We start from the raw sequence: 19849 nt of genomic DNA on the forward strand, positions 1-19849 counted from the left end.
CCCCTAAACGGTGTTATACCCACTCCAAAATGTTTATTTATCAATTCTATGGTAATATATTGACACTTATTTGAATTAAAAGTTTGCAAAATTAAGTTTAAATAAGTTTTATATAGAATTTCCAGAGTTATATAAACTTTTATACTAAGTAGTTATTAAACTTTATATTCAATCCAAATTATTTTTTTAATCAGTCAAGGATGCCTATTTGAAGTTGGGAGACTGGATTTATGGTGATTTGTCAACAAATAACATTATTTATGTTAATTTTTCGAAAGGTGTACAAACTTTTTTTGCACCTTTTTTATTTTCGTAATAGTATTTGTTATATAACTTTTTATAGAAATCATCTTTTCATGAGCTTTTTGTAGCAAAATGTTTGGCATGAGTTTCTGAATAAAACGTAGTACTAGGTTTCTGTCAAACTTCAATTTTTTTACATGTTTCATCACAAAATGTGCATAGTGCCCAAGGGTTGTAAATACTTTTTTTACATACTGTATATATGTGTCAAAACGTCTTCTGTCTAAATTTCATTTGGCCTAGTTGTCGCACTTACACCCATTTGTAGGATGTGTCAAGATAGCACGACAAGATTGAAACTTCTTTCATATGAAAAGTGCCAACAATGCACGGATATTTGTCGGTTTGACCTAAAATGCACGTGCGACAAGATAGCACGACAGCGACGAACTGTAGTTGCCTTTGCCCTAACACCGTACAGATAAACATTACAGAACAGTGATTGTATGCACTCATATTTTTTCGCCTAAGAGTTCGTGTTGTCTGTTGCTTTCAGTGCCACTGCAAATCTACTCTAGGGTAACCTACCAACACCGAGTTCGACCCTTCACCTAAAATTACCCTCCGACCCACAACTGACACGTTACCCTAGATGTGTCATGCTGTGGTGGTTCGGACCCGTTTGTTGCCCAAAACGAGAGCAAAAAAAAAACAGGTCGGCAAAGGATAAGACACGAAATCCCGCATAATCCGTCTTTGTTTATTTTCGGGATTACTCGGGATGGTCGGGATACAACGGGCGAATGTTGCCATATTTTACACCATGATGACGATGTGGAACAGTCAGTGGGGGCCTTTTGTGAGGATGTGTGTGTGTGTGTGGAAAATATTAAAATAAATCTATTTCTGTTTACTAGCTTATAAAACAGCACACAGTCAATGGAAGTAAGAACATCCGGTTAGTCACAATTTGCGGACACGGCTTAGGTGACTAAGTCGGGGCTTGAAATGATTGTTACGATTTCGGAGAAGTGCTCGTGTAAATTAGTGGCTCTTGCTGGAAAAAGTGTTGTCAGATATGTTGAATCGTTGATTCTACAAAATATTTGTTTTAATTCTGTTTTAAACCCTTCAAGGTCGGCATTCTTCCGAGTTGCTAACTATTCTGGATTACAGATCTTGAAGTCTATCGCCGTAACATCACAATTCTACCAAGTTCACGATTAAGGTACATATTTAGCGATGTCATTGAGACCCTTTGGCTCCACTATAAACTCGTTTGACCAGTTTTGACATGTTCTGTAATGTACAAATTTTGTATGGATGCAAAAGATTTTTTATTGTTTCTTAGGCCGATGCAAATATTTAAAAAAGTTTTTGTCCCTCGGCCCTGGCCGAGGTCAAGGGGGGGGGGGGAGGGGGGGCCATAGTCTTCACATTTAAATGAAAAAAGTGTTTTAAACTGCATTTTAAAAAAAAATCTTAAGATTTTTTAATAAACCCAAACATGCTAAAAATGATTTTAAACGCAGCAGAATGTATTTTAATTTGATTTCAGCTGGTTGCACTTGAATTTTCCTTGAAATTTTGAAGTTTATTGTAAAAATATTTTTTTTGCCCCCTGATTTTTCGGGCCAATTTTGAAGGGGCGGGGGGTGACAAAAACTTTAAAAAATACTTGTAACAGCCTTAGCCACTACTAGTGGATGTGCATATTTTGTTTAGTCCACAAATTCAAATTGGGTAAATTTCTATCGTTTTTTGTGCCCTGATTGAATGTTACAAATTGAATCCGATCATTTCAATCCCAAATCGGTAAAACTTCAAACAGAAAATTCCCAATGCGAAAAATGATTTAACCTCCTCCCCCAATCGAAACGATACGATAGCCCCACTCACACTCGTTCTAAACCAAACGGTTCCACACAGCCCTTGAACGTTGTCAAAACTGCTGCTGCCTGCCTGCACCCACACCGCAGAACCGGTCGGTGCTCCAGCCAACACCAGTCCGACGACCGGGAAAAAGAGAAAAACTTGGCAACATATTCGACACACTAACACAATACGCATAATTCATTCGCCTCTTGCCCGACACGCTCGACGAGTCTCCTCGTCGACCCTCGTCGTCTGTTCATATAGCCCAGGGTGACGGTCAGGGTCTTCGTCCAAGCCTCCTCCCGATCCGCCCCGGGGTTTGAACCAACCACCCCCAACTGGTTCGTTTGGACGGGGGCCCCGTTACTCCGACACTGCGATGTTCTGCTCCACGGTGTATCTTGCTTGAACTGCTGCTGCACTCGCCGCTTCTTGGCCAGAGTTCTTCCCCGCAGTTCGGCGTCGTGCAGCCACGCGTTCCACAACAACACCATGGTGGTGCAGCTCTCCGCTCTTTGCGTTGTTGGTGTTGTTTATAACCCAGAGATATCCCCCATTTTCATTAACCCAGTCAGTGCCAGACTTTGAAGTTCAGTATACTACCAGATACAGTTGAACTCTGTTAAATGGACAGTGTAGCTGTCGAACGTGCGACAATCTCTATCTATTTGGCCGGTTCATTCTCACAGAACCCAATTTCGGCCACCGAAGGGCTAACGCCACTCACACCTTCCAGCTGGAGAGTTTTCCACTTTGTGGGGCATCTCGCACAAATACAACCAAACACACTGGACGCATTTCCACTGCTGCTGTTCTATCCAGTGCAGATCAATAGCTTAGATTTGACCGACCAGACAGCAGAAGCAATTCGACCCCTTGAGCGCGTGGGGCGACATGTGCATAATTTGCTCGACTCTGTTTTGTTGGAAGATAACCCCCTTGGTTTGTTCAATACCAACGTAGGTTTACGCACCCACACTTTTACAAGCCGACTTTGGAAGGGAGTGCAATCAATTGGGGTTGTCTGGGGAATGCCCCTTACGAGACTTCAGTTATCGGGGGTGTGGATGGTATCGGATAATTTAAAGTGAAAGACTGGTACCGGTTGAGATATAGTTTTAATTTGCTTAAATAAGTTCCTGTCGTGGCATCGTTGCTCGGAAGGCACGTCGTTGGGTATATTTTTCAAAACCAATCCCATAGCATGCTGGCTCGGAAGGCATCGTTTCCGGAAATTCTTGTTCAGGAAACAATCTCTTGTTAATTTTTAACTGGTTATTTGGGGTTCCAATTAAAAAATTGATAACAACAATTAATGTTTCTCGAAAGGCAAAGCACCCTAGTACAAATATTAATTAAAAGATTTTAGTTTCGTTCACCAGACTATAACAACAAAACTTCCAACAGCAAAAAAGGGTCTCGTTCATTCTAGAGAGGGAAATCGAAACTTGCCAGACTGTCACGCATTCTGGTGCCATAATAGATGAAAATGGGGGAGATATTGCACCCACACACTGGAGAGCACATCTTGCGGCGTTCGTACAGCAATGGAAAATTTTATCGTTTTCTGATAGACTTTCCAAGTTGACTCAAAAGCGAAAACCAGGCCCCCTCGTTTGCGAAAAGATTTTATGGAAATTACTTACTACTCTGTTGCTTGCAAATTTGCGAGGGGGTCGCGTCAATCCACTCAGAGGACAGTGTTTCACATCGCAAACTGTTGAAATTGAGGAAAAATATGCAAAGTCAAAGTTTTTTGAAGAATTCGGCGGCGTTGTGTTTACTCAAAGATCAGAATCTGGAAATGATTACAGTCAACACGGGGCGGGTGGTCCTTAAGGAACGGGGTGTCGAGTTCGCCCTCCAACACGGCTCCTCCTCCCCGTCAGAATTGGAATCTAGTCGCGTTTTATTTCCCCCTAACACGATACGGTCGCCTAATGGCATGCGATAAAAGCGAACTGTCTTGGTAAACATTAGCCACTTTGGCCCCTATCGATGCATGGTTATGGGAAAATTTGTCAAGATTATTACAGTGCGACGCTTGCTTTATGCGTTGTATCTCGGGGTGTTGAATGGATAGTGGCAGTAATTAAATACTCGTAGAAACGATGGCTATAGATGGGTTTGTTATTACAGATTGGAGTAATAAGTGCCCGCTGAAGTCTCGGACACCCCACGCCCACGTCGGGGTCATGTCCAAAAATTTTTTGGCTGGTTTCAGCTTGGATGTTTACTTACTGAGATTTTTCGTGTTTATGATATTTTGAAAAAAGTTTAATTTTCTTTTGAAATTTTTGTTTCAATGTAAAAATTAAAACAAACTTCAATTGTTCAAGGTTCAAGGTATTAAAACTTGTAAAAGGCAATTTCTATACAAAATTAATGCACAGTGTACACGACGCCGTGCCTTCCAATCAATCATTATATAGAAAAAGCTTTCAAAATAACATCCACGTGGTTTATGGATGGTCCCCTAGCAAAACACGTTTTTAAGCTTTTTTATAGCACTTTTGCATGGAGAGCTGTCAAAATAAAAAACAGCTTTTTATGTGTCGTTTCGAGAACTTTAAGTGTTCTATAAAACAAATATTTCCCATATTGAAAACAATACGATTTGGCAATATAGTTTAAAGTTAAGAATATGCAATTTTATTATCAAAGCAATTTTTGCAATTTCAAAGGAATGGTGTATTGTACCACCCTAACCAAAATCTCACAAATTGAACCTAAACGCCAGAATATTGATTTTTGGTCATATTTTATGGTAAACATGTCAAACAACTAGCTGTTTTTGCATTCCTCACCTTACTGAGGAAAGGCTATAAAATCACTCGAAAAACGAAATTCTCAATTTGACCTCCTAGACCCACCTTCATGTATACATATCGACTCAGAATCAAATTTTGAGCAAATGTCTGTGTGTGTGGTGGGATGTTGATCTAAAAAATTTGCACTGAGTTATCTCGGCACTGGCTGACCCGATTTGGACCGTTTTGGTCTCATTTAATCCGTCTTGAGGTCCCATAAGTCGCTATTGAAAATGATAAAGTTTAGTTAAGTACTTCAAAAGTTATACTAAAAAACGATTTTGACAAAAGCCCGGAAGATTGTAAACAGGATGGTTTTTGTAAGAAATCTCGTCATGTTATACATTTTTAGAAAATGTATTTGAAAGACCTTTTCAACGAGTTTAAAAGATTGAAGATCTGACAACCCTATCAAAAGTTATAAGCACTTAAGTGATATATATGAAGTTTTTAGAGGCCGGATCTCATATATTTCGATGAAAACGTTGTCCGGATCTATCATGCGACTTGTCGTTGGGTAGGTAATTAAAATACCTTTTCAACGAGTTCAATAGATTGCAGATCTGACAACCCTATCAAAAGTTATAAGCACTTAAGTGTTATTTATGAACTTTGTGGAGGTCGGATCTCAGATATTACCTTGCATTGCACTCTAAATGTGTAAGTAACTTTTTTGTCCAGGAATTACCTTTTTATATTTTGGAAAAATAATACAAGAAGCCAATAACAAAAAATGAAGATTTGCCTGCAATTTTCTGATTTGTAAAGAAGTATGCTCGAGAAGGTTTGCAATTTGAACAAACAAAAAAACAAGAAATGGGAAAAGAAAAGTAAAGCATCAACGTTAGATTGCGTTTGATTTTTAAATAACAAATTTCACAAATTGTATGATTGTTTTGCCACCTAAAATGAATAAAGAAAAGTAACTTTATGGTCAGACAAATTGATTGAAAAATAAGCTTTCGATGCATAAATCAAACTTTCAACGCTTCAAGCAATAACTTTCCTTTGAGTTTTGTCTATAAGATCGTTGATATCGTAATCTTACCAATGCGCACCATCTAACATACAATGGCAAACAACTTCAACCAAAGCAGTGTACCAACTTCGCAAGACCCGAGTACACACCACCTTCCCAATCGGAGACACAGATCTCGGTTAAGGTGCAGCACCGCAGGTTCATCATACAAAGCCGGCACCATTCATCCATCCAACCAGCCACCGCGCGAGCTGCGGGTGCAATCGATTATATTAGTAAGTTAGTATGACACCGGTGAGTCTGCTTCACCGTGTTGGTCGTAGTCTTCCTTCGCCGTCGTATCTAGATAAACAAAGGCAGAATGTCCTTATTTGGCGGCCACATCAGGCCCAACCCCGAGTATTTGCACATCTCACCACCACAACGGGCAGGGGTAATGACACCCAGAGCTCTTCTTCGTCGTCGTTTTCAAAGTCAAACAAAGCGCACTCTGCTGGGTTGGAGTCACGGGTACAAGGAGTGTGCATCCGTTGATGATGCAAATGTGTGCACCACCAGAAGAACACATTTTAGGATTAAGGTCTAGCTTGGAGGAGGAGGAGGATGAGGTGCAGAAGGTTTCGACGAGATCTATTCGCGCAAGAGCTCCAGCTTGTTAGCCGTCAGCGTTGTCCTCCTTCACCATCTTTGGACGGGCTTTGGTGTGAAGCGATGCACTTTGAATATTAATCATCAATCTGGAATCATTGGCTGTATGGCTTCCTGTGCCTGGGTCGATTCTTGAACACTCGATGGTGAAACGTTTGCCTAGACCTACGATAGAGGAGGCACGTTCTGGAAATAATCCAATAGTTATTGATTCTCACAGGTAGGCTTACTCGGAGCTATTCGACGACGAGAAATTTCAAACCGTAAACTTTCATTTATTATTATCATCCAACTATAAAGCCGTATCTCGGGTCGATTTCTCATCCCGATGAGAGCGGAATCTCCATCTGTCGTAATGAGTCCTGTTCAGATTACGGTGCAGCCAGCAGCGTAGGATGCACGACACAGTCCTCCTTCGAGGAGTTGTACGTACCCCGTGGGCAAAAAGATGGCGCCCAGTTAAGAGGACTCCCTTTGGAGTTGTCGTGCCCCAATCAGCTCAGCACAGTCCAAGCTGATTACGTTGGGGGGTGCGTGGGAGTTGCGAAATTTATTCCCTTTATTCGTTGCGGTTTTTTGTGCTGTCGAGAAACTTCTTTCTTGAATGGTATTCTTTGCATCTCTTGGGAAAACTTACTTCAATTTAACTTTTTGCATTTATGGATTTAATATAAATTTGGTGACGCTTTTCTTCACTTTCACCTCAGCTCTTCAAAACTCGGTTTCAAATTTGAAATATTCGCGATAAAACCCAGAACGTTCTATGCTCTTTTGCCACACGTTATACAAATGTTAGCGGAAAGAGATGTAAATCTAAGCCAAATGCAAGTCAAGAAAAGAAATCAAAATAAAAAAATAAAGTTTTTAAGAAAATCTGGATGCAGATATCGTATCGTGGTTGAACACCAAAAGTATGGATTTCCGTAGGACTGTGTATTCAAATTTATTTGTTTTATTCATCAAAATAATATAGTTGGGTGGTCAATTGTTATAATATATGTTTCAGGTACATAACATTTCTAGATTTTGTTTGAAAGAAAGGTCCTGTAAACATATAAAACACAAAAGCTTATAGGACCTTTAAAAAATATCTCGATTTGTTTCCTTTAACTAAGAATCAATTTAAGGTCAAAACTGGTTTCAATGTTATAACTTTTCCTTTCGATTTTATGTTTATTCTTATAAAAAAAAGTTATTTAAATTGGCAACTCTTCTCAAAAGGATTTCAAAGAAAAAAATCGTGTCAAATAATTAAACAAGCTATAAATAAATAGTATAAACTTCAATAAACAGAAATAATTTTACTGAAATCGGAATAACATTATTTAGAGAAAGGTCATTTTTTATTGAAAACACTTGAAAACTTGTGTAACGTTATTTTTTTAAAGCAGCATATTTTTTTTATTTAATGCTTATAATTTGCCTTTCTTAGTGTTTTGTAGTGATTTCAAATTGGTGATTGATGGATTAAAAAAAATATAATTACGTCTTTCTGTCTTAGTGGTTAGAAAGCACCTAGTTTTTTTCGGAAAAAAATATTATAAAAATGCACAAAAACATTTCTCTAGAAAATCCTATTCAAAACTTAAAATTTCGATATCTGCGCAGCTTTTTTCAAACTTTGTTATTTATTTAGATTTTCTTTTTCATATATGTACATTAGGGTGACAATTAAAAAAAACATTATGGACACCCTCTGACTCGATTCCTTAGGCAAAAATAAATATCTGTGTTGATTTTGAGACAAATCGGTTAAGGTTAGGGCGCATTTTATCGTTGAATTTTCTATGGGGAAAATCGCAAAAATGTATGCAGAAAAACATCGTTTCAGTATTTTTGTACCAGGTGGCACGGGTCTCGCACAAAATTTTCCAAGCGAGAGATTCTTGTAGGAAATTCAATCCCTACAACTTTGCCGAAGGGTGCAAAACGATCCGAGTTGATCCTGATTTTTTGTGATTTTTTAGTAAAAAATATTTGTTTTAAAGTATTTTCTATATACCCCTTATATACTATCAAGTTCCTATATTAGCTGATTTTTTTTTCATCGTATTGCTAATAACTCATCAGGCAACTCGGACCATCGTATTAAATTTCTTAGATGAATCTCACACTTGGGCAATTTTGGGCGAGACCTGCGTAACCTGCTGCCAAAATTTTGAAGCGATGTTTTTCTCCATACATTTTCGGATTTTCCCTACATAAACTTCAACGATAAAAAGACACCCATAAACCTTGACCGATTTGGCTCAAAATTGGCACAGTTACAGTCATCCCACATATTCGGAACACCCACAAATTCGGAACACTTTTATGATAATTTGTCAATAGCATGCCAAAAGTAGCTTTTCTGTCGATCTTACTATTTTTAGAACCTTCATTTGGACATTATGTTGCTATTTCACTAGTAAAAGTAGTACTTTTTGAACAAAAAACTTCATTCCAAGACTATTTTGTCCAGAGCAGCAAAACACTGCCTCCAAATGGCCTGTTTCATAATTGTGGGATGTTATTGTGCCTCCCACAATTGTGGGACACCTGAATTTAACTGATATTTTCACAAAAAAAGTTATCAAACCATGTATAAAACATCACTAAGCTTGAGTTTCGTTGGTTTCAGTGTGTGAAGTCATTATTTTATAATAAATATGTACTCCTGGAGAGATCCAAAGTTTGTTTACATTCGTAAGAAAAAAGTGTTCCGAATTTGTGGATTTCAAGGGTCAAAGTAATTCTTCAAAAACTTCATACAAAAGTTAAAATTTGCAGATGTTCGATACAGCATTCGAAAGATCGCAAGAAAAGCTTTCAAATGAGGGTAAAAGCGAGTCATTAAGTTCAATTATCGATTTGCTATGATTTTTTGAACATTGGCCGATCTGGAAACCGTTCCGAATATGTGGGATGACTGTACTTATTATTGCCTAAGGAATGCCTTAGCCACACAGCTAAAAAAGTAGTAATCCAGCTGCGTGTAAAAGGCCTGGGTGTAAAATAAATATTGCATTATGTTATGCAATTTTATGTGATTTTACAACCTGAAATATGTAGCCCATCAGTATGGGAAATCTACTTGACCGAAATGTCAAGCTCTTATATGCGTTTATCCTTACAACTTTACATCGGTCTGATGACCGAGTGGACTAAGGCACCAGTCCTTACTGTTGGTGCTGGGTTTGAATCCCGTCGGCTGCAACTTTTTTGTTTGTTTGCAAAAATTGTACATGCAGTGTGTAATACCGTAATCTGGGGTGAATCGGGACTACAGTCTGAATAGGGACAGCAGTTTTTAGAGCACTTAAGCTTTTAAATTTGGAAATGGATGTACACATTTTGTTGGTCTGAGTCTGTTCCATCCGAAACCAACCAGAAAAATCAAAATATTGTGCTCTAACATGGTTAAAACTGCTGTCCCAATTCGCCCCATGTGTCCCCATTGATTGACCCCAGTTTTTTTAACGAAGGTGATGTACATGCTTTTGTATGCGATTTTACCATCGGATTTTTTGCTGTGCATGTACAGTTAGAATATTATTGAGTGTCCAATCACTGAAATATTCGTACAAATTTCTTAACTTTTTTTTAAATAACATTAAAAATAACGTAAGATGTAAAATTTGGTCCTTTTAAATATTAACTATTAACTATAACTCTTTATAGGAAATTTGCTGAACCATTCGAAAAAATTATGCCTATGATTATGCCTGAACTGTTTTATTGCATAATTTCAAAAAAAAAAAAAACTTATGTCAAACTTAATAACCCTACACTGCTGGTGATGATGCCATGCTTTCATGTTTAAAAACAAAACCTCCAGTTCAACGTTTTCAGCCTTTAACCATGCCCCAGCAAAGAGAGAAATGCTTCAAAAGGAGCAGGTGATACGGCGACGACCGGCAGAAAAATATCGCATATCCTGTGTCGATAAAGTCGTTTTCCCCATCAGGGCACACACGGGTTGCTCGAAAGTTGCTGTGTGTATGACACACTCATGGGATCACAAAAAAAAAACTGGAAGAAAAGAAAAACTGCTCCGTAAGCTGTCAGACATAACCGGAGTGTACACCTGATTGCGATCAGGTTCTGCCCCTTCAAGAGCCCCACAGCATCTGGGGACAGCCGTGTTTTGCTGAAGGTAGGGTATGGTTGGGTTATGTTTGCTTTCAGATTTCTTAAAGAGATGCTACCCTTTTGGTTGAAATTAAGTTCATGAATAGTAAATGAGTTTAAATTAGACGCTGTGTGACGAAATTACAATTATTGACCCTTCCAAGCTATTCCCATGCAACGGGATGCTGGTTAAGTAATACGCGTGGATTCAGGACAGGACGACTTCGTCGTTAACCACTGCCATCGCTAAAGTGCTTCAACAACACGGAGAGGATTCGATGTCGTGTAGTCAAACAAGTTTTGAGGAGCAAAGTCTCGTTTATTGTAGTCGTCCCGAACTATGATGTTCAATTTCCATTTGAATCTTTCAGGAATTTTCCCAAAATTTAATTACCAACTGTCACATCTGACATTGACTAATTTTTCAAATTCGCAGAACTGTTTCCGCACTAAAACCGATTAGCTAGTCGTCACTCTTTGTTCTTCAGCGCATCAAATGTTGGCAAGACTCCAAGATCCGTACCGAACCCGCGCACATTTCCAACAAAAGAACTCTCCTCCATCGCACAACATTGTCTGCGCTGGAATGGCATTTTCCCCATTATAACGTGCCTTCCTCTCGCAGGAAAAACTATAACAAATTGATACCGCAACCAGCAACAACCAAGAACCGACTGCACACCATTGTGCCCAGCCCGGCAATATCTGGGGCGCGTGAGTTTTGCGGAAGCTCTCCGGAAGAATGGTCCTCGTCGGTCGTTGATGAAGAATTTTTTGATTAAAATCTTTTTCTTTTTGTGGAACTTCCTCCAGCAATAATGCATCCATGCAGGTTGGTTTGGAATGCGCTCGACTCCAGATGATGCCACACTATATTGGCCAAGGTTCATAATGTATGCTACCAGAACAAACTTTCGATATCGCTTGGGGAAGCTGATGAGGATCGGCCGAAGGCCGCAGGGCCGTCCCGATTGATTGGGGTAAAATTGGCCGAAATCGGTCTGCCTCCCCGGAGGGTGTGCGGACATCAACTTCGAACACATCGGAGTCGGAGTACTGTTTCGAATCCCCTTTGGGGATTCTGGGCCGGTTTTGGTGTGAGTACGGCTCTCTTCTACCTCGTGCCGAACGCTGATACTTTGCGCTGATTCATGCGCTTGTTCGCGTGAAGCACACTGACTGGTTCTCCGCTGGGTTGCAGGGTGACTGATCGGTTCTATTTTTACTCATTCATGAAAGACCTTTGTTTGCATTTAGCGATTGCTGGTCGTGGCCATACTCAGCTGGGGTGATCGAATAATATTTAAAATGAAAATGATCAGTAGAAGAAACGAATAATAATGTCTCCAAAAAAATAAGCTTTTGTCCTGAGAATTATTTTTTGTAGACACATATTTTTTTTTGTGTTTTGATTTCGTCGTCGTCGTGCTAACTTGTCGTACGTGCATTTTAGGCCAAATTGAATTAAGAACGCCATGTTGTGCAGCTTACAATGCCTCAACTTTTGACCTTCACAGATCCCCAAAATTTGATTTCAATCCTGATGTATTCAATAAAAATCGAAAAAAAAACTGTCACTTTTTATATAAAAGAAGTTTCACTCTTGTCGTGCTATCTTGACACAGCCTGAAAATTGATGTAAGTGCGATAACTCTGCCCACCATTGAAAAAACGGCTAATATCCACTTTTGGCAAAAACGAGATATTAGCACCAGATGGTAGAGGACGTTCCAACGCAACCTCCTGAACTTGAATTTTACTGAAATAGTGTCTAGACTTGGCTGCCGATGTGAAAAACCAAACGGCTAATATTTTGTGTCAAACACTAAAACGCGTTTTTCTCGGAATACTTGATTTGGCATAATAGCCGAATTTTCAATTATGGGCAGAACTGGTCAAAGGGATTTCAGGTCAGAACACGTTTGACACACGTACATGCCCGACTACCGTAAACATTTTTAATTACAACTCGGGTCTCCGGCAATCAAATACAACCAAACTTCGGGGCAATGCACAGAATGGTCAACCAAACAAAACGTGTTTGTTATTGTTTGCATTGCGTGCTCTCAATTTTGTTTATTCAAGGTAAAACATCAAAAAGCGTTTATCTCGGAACGTCAAATTGCGACATACGACAAGATAGTACGGCAGCGTCGATTTGGTTCGCAATTTTGCAACTGTCTTTACAAGAGAAATCTATACAGGTGAAAGAACCATATCAACCCTCTAAGACGCAACCTTTAGAAAGTCTTCGGTCTAAAAATTCTCCAAATATCCATTTTTAGCCAATTTTAAATCTTCAAAATTCTTTAGAAAGATGACCTCTTTTTTAAATCGTGATTTTACTAGTTTCATGAGACTTTGCCATTGTATTAAGGGGTTACATACATGTAGAAAAACACAAAATTTCGTATTACAGAAAATTGATAAAATCAAATTAAAAGATGATTTTCAATCACTCCTGAAAGTTTCATGAAGATACATCGTGACTGAACTGAGCTATGGCGATTGTCCACGATCCATACAAAAAAGTTTTTTTCCAAAATTTAAGCAACTTCCCAAAATAAAACTGTTTTATGATTATCAATAAACTAAGGCTACAAAAAGTAATAGCACTAGTAGCAAGTACGTTACACAGCAGTTGTAACAACTGGCTGTCTAACTGAAAATGTTTAATTAATGGTGATTAGAACTGTTGTTTCATAAGTTTGCTACCTGGGAAAGAGAATTTCCTTGTTCTAATGTAGTTTCTGTCAGCTGTCATTCGTTTTCGAATGTACGAATATTCGAATACAATATTGTATTATCTGTTCCAAATTTAGTTCCACTCAAATTAGCGAACTCCCACTGTAACAAATTTTCCCCAATTCGCCACCCTGTTCAAATTTGTTGTTCAAAATCCAGCAACGAAGGGGGTTTTGGTTGAGTTCTACCACCCTGCACTCTGCCCTAAAAAAAGCAACAACAAGAAGCAGCAGCCCGAGCTAGACCCGGGGGTGGCCCGGCTCCGGTCCGGTCTGGGGCTGGGGACATCAACCACAACCCCGGGTTCGGTTCACAGTTCCAGCAGCAGCAGCATCGTTCCTTTGTGTTGGTGTTGTGCAGATTTTGCGGTTCCCACAAAGTTCGCCTGTATGGGTGTTGTATGCTTGGTTCGGTGTCGGAGTTGAGCTCTCGGACTATGCTCTCTCGCAGAGCCGGGCGGTTAATTTATGCTCGAGGGGGGTTTATGCTGGTGTATGTATGAGTGGGAGTTTCGGGAGAGTGGGAGAATTGAGAGAGAGAGCGGGAGAGTGGGAGAGCGAGAGCGTACTCTTCGGGACGGCCCGCGCGAGGCTTATCTCGCACAAAGAACTTAATGCTAGGTTTATTGTGTATTTAGTGTTCGTGCTGTGTAGAGGCATTAAAATCAAATTTTCTGTTATTTTCCGCAGTCGGTACACCGCTTCTTTACTCAGTGTTTTTTTTTCTGTTGGGCTGAACTCTCATACCGTTCTTCGTCGGCGTTCAGGATCCTGTACGGTTTTATACCAGTGGACCAGAGTGTGGGGTGGTTCTACACGGCTCCAGGCTAGTGTGAACAGCAAGGTGAAGTGTGAAGAGAGAGGTGTGTAGTGTTCTGGGTCTCGGGGAATAACAGTGATTTTTAATTGATTCAACGATTTTTTTTCTGGGGTTCTTTGTGTGCTATTCTTCCTGGAGAGCACAGTATTGTTCCACGGGTTCTGGATATTATACATTTTTTTCTGTTCATAACTTCGACTGTGCAAAGTGAAAAACAACAAGAAAACATAGATTATACGCTCGTCGAGAGCAAGATTTTTAATGGTGGTGTGTGGAGTGAAGTGAAGGAAGAAGGTACCTTCTCGTTCCTCCTCTTTGTGGTGACCGTTGCTTTTCGCTGCTTGTTTCACGTTGCCATGTGTCGGCTTCAATTTGCTACAACGGATTGAGCCAGCAAAGGAGCGAGCGAGCGAACGAGCACGGCGAGAAATCAGTGCTGGTACAGTTTGTGAGCTAACTGTGGAAGATGGAACTCGTCGAACGAATCGAGAAGAAATTGCAGCGAATCTAATTAGTCATAGAACGGTTTTGGACCGCAATGATCGAGGCAGAGAACCACCCCAAGTAACCACAAGCACTAAATCGTAGCTCTACAGCAGCACTCGGGTAGCTCTATATCACCATATAGAGCTGGTCTACTGTTTCGTGGTTACCTGGATCTACAGGGTGAGCCCAGTAGTACTACTCGATCATCTCGGACCAAAGCCACTTTGCAATCGCCTAAACCGCGAGGAACCCCCACAAGTACCCGGGCAACCGACACCAATCGAAGAGTCGAGGAAACCTGAGCTGTTACAAACTCATTAGCTAATCGACTAGGACCCACAAGACCTGCGACCTCGAGAAATCGGACAGACCAAACTCATGGTGTGGAGTTCATTAAAAAAAGTGTACATGTGTGTGCGCGAAATCGCTGGGTCCTAGAACATCATCTCAACTCTCGGACCAGAGCAGGATAGGAAGAGAACATCTCCGCGAGCATACTCCGTGCGAGAGAGGAAAAGAGAAAGAGCAGTCAAAAACGGTGTGACGACGCCCAAAACATACGAACACACACACATACATACACGCACACACACATTTTCGGGTTTCCTTTCGTTTCCTTTTTGGCGAAGACTTCTTGCCGACTTCTTTGTCTTCTCCTCCTCCAAAAAAAAAGCTCAATCTTCAACTTGTTCTTGCTGTCGTTCCCCCCGTCCAGCTATATCTTCTCCAACGTTTTACCTGGTGAATTTTGCGCGCCAGTGCTAGTGTGTGTGTGTGCGCGTAAGTGTGTCCGTTGTTCCCTGTGTCTGCGAAGAAGAAGAACACGAAGAGCAGCCACAGAGCAGGAGAAAACAAGTGCAAAAGGAAGAGTCGAAAATTTTAAAGTGCTCTCTCCCTGAACTCTTGCACACCCCGCCGTCCTGAGCGCAGCGAAGAAGAAGAAGAAGCAGACTGAAAAAAGTGGTTTAAAATTCGAACAAACTGTTTTTTTTCGCCCAGCAGCAGCAGCAGCAGCAGCTGTCAACTGAAAAATTTTGTGGATATCAAAAAGTTATAATTGCAAGGCAGCTTTAGTAGTGCGCGCCAGCAGCGGACATCAACTGCGATTTGGTTTAATTGTAAGTATCGCGAGCAAAAAATGACGGTTTTGCGGTTGGAGGATCTTATCTGACTCCTGACACTTGATGGGAGGATAATCGGGGCGTTTTGGGTTGGGGGGAGGGTAGGAGTAGGGTAAAAATCACGAATCCCCGGTAGGCATGTTTGGATCGGATTGTACACATGTCCACCCCATGTTTTTTCGGGTGTTTTTGGTGGGTACATTTGATTGATAGATTGTTGCACGATCTGGTTTCATGTTGGAAGTTAAATCTGACAGGATTTTTTTATGTCGATTCTTCCCATGATTTGATATTTTCATGTTAAAACTTATTAAAAATTGTTACGAAAATGTAACAAATGTTGATTTGGGTAGACATTGTTAATTTTCATGAGACTTACATCAGTTTCAAAATCTGATGCAATATCTGACTCTATTTCGCAATAGAAGCTTCGTTTGGGTGGAAATACAAAGATTTTAGCATAATTTGATGTTGCTTTCTCTTTATTTTTATCTTTTGATAAACCATTTTTTGTGTTTTCCTCATGACTGGAAAACAAATTCTAGAAGATTAAAATTTTATGATTTTTGACATTTATGATTGAAGAAAACCATAAATTTGGCTTTTTTGTCTCTTTTCTCGTCGCTTGATTTAATCATTTTTTTTCTTTTGGAATTTTAGATTTTTTTTTTCCGAAATTTAATATTTTTAATTCTTTTTGTAGTATTTGTTTGACAGAAATTTAAGTTCGTCAACACAAATCATAATAATGAGCTCAAATTATTGTACTTTGAAAACAGTCTTTGTGATACATTTCGTGTCTTAAATTTCCAAAAAGGGTCCACATGCCCAAAGTTGCATACAATTTACTGTTGTCATTACATAAATGGTATGTAATTATTTGAAAATCTAGGAGAAAGGTTTTCCTGATCTGTACGTCGTCTTCAGCAGCAAAGTAGAAGGTTGTGTTCATCTACAATCCTACAAAAAACTTTAAAAAATTACTATTTTTTTGTAACCTTTAGAAAAATGCAATCTATGTTTTAAATTAAAAAAAGTCATAAGGGCCAAAGTTTGTGTTTTTAGCCCTCTTAAATGTTTTGCTTGATTTTGAATAAAATATTTTAATTCAAGATTTTTAACATGGGACCGGTAGTTGCCGAGTTATCATGAGTTGAAAAAATAATGAAAGGTATCTGAAAAACAGCCAACACCTAATTGCATTAAAATTAAAAAAAAATCGTTTAAACTTTCCTAAAGAAAGTATGGTGCTATCTTGCTCCTGTCAAAAGATACAGCATCATTAAAACTGGGCTAAAACGTGTTTTTTTTTTCTTGAGAATGTTAAGTACTTGTCAATTAAAAAAAATATTGCACTTGCTTTTGAAAAATGTTTTTGAGCCTCAAAAACATTTAAAAATGAAAAATATGATTTTTATAAATTTTACTTTCTGTGGAAAAAGTTGATTTGATTTTGTTTTAAGAGTGCAGCTATCTTGTCTGGGTTGTCCTCATCATCCACAACTTTGCTGAAGACACCATATCGATCAGAAAATCCCGTCTTAAATACAGATTCTCAAATCTCTTAATCATTTTTGTATAGACAACTGCTAAAATTGCATGGAAAACCTGAAAAATTAATGGAATCGGCAAGTGTCATTGAGATTTGTTCAGCTTCCATGATTTGAAATATTTTTTTTAAATATTTATAATGCTTTTCTAAAATTTCAACATATAGTGTTGCCAGCTTTGAAATGTTGCATTTTTGTCTTGTTTTAGTGGTAAGATTGAGTTTCTGAAGCTTAAAATGTTCAATATATTTAGATCGAAAAATAACTAGAAATTTCGAGACTGTTTGAGTAAAAGTTGTTTTGCTTCTAGTTTATTTTCTTTCAGTAGTTGTATCCAATTTTAAAACATTCTTTCGCGGTTCTCACTGGAAATTCAAAAAAAAATAACTTTGATTTTTTGTCATGACTTTGTTTTTTTCTTTCTTTTGCAAATCATCATAAAATATCATTCATTCATTTCGACAGAATACACACAGAAACAAAAATACCGTAAACCGGGGTGACTTTGATAGGATTTTAATTTGTTTTTAGAATATTTTCCAACAGGTAAGGTTTTTCTCAAGATTATTATTTTTAAAACATGTACTGGGGTAGGCCACACAAAGCCCATGCACTATTTTGGAAAAAAAGTTTTTTCAATAGTGTTTAGAAAAATAGTTACGTTAAAAATTCTTAGTTTATATTCCGGGGTGACTTTGATAGTCATATTTTTTCTTGTTAAAATCATATACAAGATGTTCCAACTTTATTTGTACGTTAAATGTACCATCACTAAAGTAGCTGATATAGTTTGTAAGAAAAAAAATCAATGTTTATGTTATGTTAACTAAGTTTATAAGCTTTTTAACAAAATACATATAAATTTTAGGTAAAATTGTTAAAAAGTCGGAATTTTGCCTGAAATTTGTTAAAACTAGTTTTGTTTATAAAATTATCGATTTATATTGCATTTTATACTGAATTTGAAGCACGAATCACAAGTTTTCACATTTTACATGAAATTTGTTCAACTGAAATTGCCTATAAATTTGGAGATTTTTTTTAATTGTGTTTCAAAAACGCATATTATTTATTATTTACAAACTTATTTAACCTTCTCCTAGTGGAAAATTGTCCAAAGAATCCGAAAATGCATTCCGTTTTCCGATTCAAAATCATGTTCATTGAGAAAATCATGACACTTTGAGAAGTTTAAAATAATGACTTTCATTAACATTTTCTTAACTATAGTTAACTAACTTTTTAAACTCTTCAAAATTTTATGAAAACTTCTTCTTGAGGTTCTTTGAACACTTCTCTACCACGGTCAGTATGTTTCTGAACCATTTCTTACGTTTTTTAATTGTACTCTTCATTATGCGGAAAAATCGCAAACCTATCAAAGTCACCCCGGCTATCAAAGTCACCCCGTTTTACGGTAACTCCCGTAATTGAGAATTGTTGCTCATGAATTTCTGAACCACGAAGAAACTTATTCATGAATATGACTCTGTGTTTTCTTGTACTAAGCTTGCTGGGAGGCATCGATATTTCTTCATGGTTCTTAAATTCATGAACACAATTCACGATTTCGGGATTTGTCATTTTTCCGTGTCTTTTTGATGTCGAGTTCAGAAGACAAAAAAAAAACAAACCAAAAGGAATAAGTGGAAGATAATAAATCGAATCAATTCAGTAATTCGAACAAAAGGACCAACCCTGGAGGGCTTATCTCAGCTGGTCACCCAATCTCCCCATTGACCTTAATCGCTCGGCAATTTCCCACGCCATTGGGGTCAGTCTCATCCTCATTTCCGCCGCCCATCCCGAAGTAATACGATGTGGGATGACCACATTCTGCGGGGAATCATTTCTCATTTCCGGAGGTTGACTTTCGCATGCCACCATAAGCGCCTTATTGTTCGGTAATTAAACAACTGGTCACACAATTCATCACTCCGTCCCTCTGACAGGTTGAACTTAATGGCCAGCGCGGAACATCCTGCCACCACTACTACTCACATACCGAATCTCTTCAGCTGCTCGCACACTTCCACCGCCCGGAGGGGGTTATCTCTGGCGTGTGTTTATCCACGTTGGGTCCGGGGCTCTGTCGGAAACAAAAGACTCCCAAGAAGAGAGGACCTTTTTTGCGCTGCTGCTCGGCCAGCGGTTCCCGGGTTCCCCTTGGGGGAGATGCTGGCAAAATGTTAGCTTTTCTCTTTTCGAAAGCCCCCCAAGCGCCCAGGCTGTCAATATTGAAGTTGCTCTTTCACTGCGTAGTCCTGCTGCTACCGACAATGTCTTGGCAAATAATTAATGGTAAACATAATGATTTGGACAAGCACAGAGTGCGCAGAGAGTCTACAGTTGCTCTTTTGGCGCGGTGCTAATGTCTATGCTTGGAGGCAATCTCTGCGCAAAGTATAGTCGTCCAGGTTGACTTGTTACAATCAATTTCTGTACCGTTGCGCGTCCAATGTC

The 19849-nt window shown here is 38.9% G+C and overlaps 2 protein-coding genes across 19 annotated transcripts in view; one reads left to right on the plus strand and one right to left on the minus strand.

Moving 5' to 3' along the window:
* LOC120428101 (uncharacterized) overlaps window positions 1-19849 on the minus strand; it is a 581627-nt gene that overhangs the window by 417172 nt on the left and 144606 nt on the right. The window lies entirely within an intron of this gene.
* LOC120427877 (A-kinase anchor protein 200) overlaps window positions 1-19849 on the plus strand; it is a 146323-nt gene that overhangs the window by 24036 nt on the left and 102438 nt on the right. For 2 of the 18 annotated variants that reach the window (XM_052707775.1, XM_039592822.2), the window contains exon 1: window positions 14042-14272. The exons of 1 other annotated variant lie outside the window; for it this stretch is intronic. The gene's annotated coding sequence lies outside the window, so the exon portion shown is untranslated. Of the gene's footprint in view, window positions 1-14036; window positions 14273-15714; window positions 15834-19849 lie in introns of those variants that run through there. 15 more of the 18 variants (XM_039592858.2, XM_052707777.1, XM_039592898.2 and 12 more) reach the window with 15 other exon arrangements.

This window comes from Culex pipiens, chromosome 2, assembly GCF_016801865.2.
Source record: "Culex pipiens pallens isolate TS chromosome 2, TS_CPP_V2, whole genome shotgun sequence".
Taxonomy (NCBI): domain Eukaryota; kingdom Metazoa; phylum Arthropoda; class Insecta; order Diptera; family Culicidae; genus Culex; species Culex pipiens.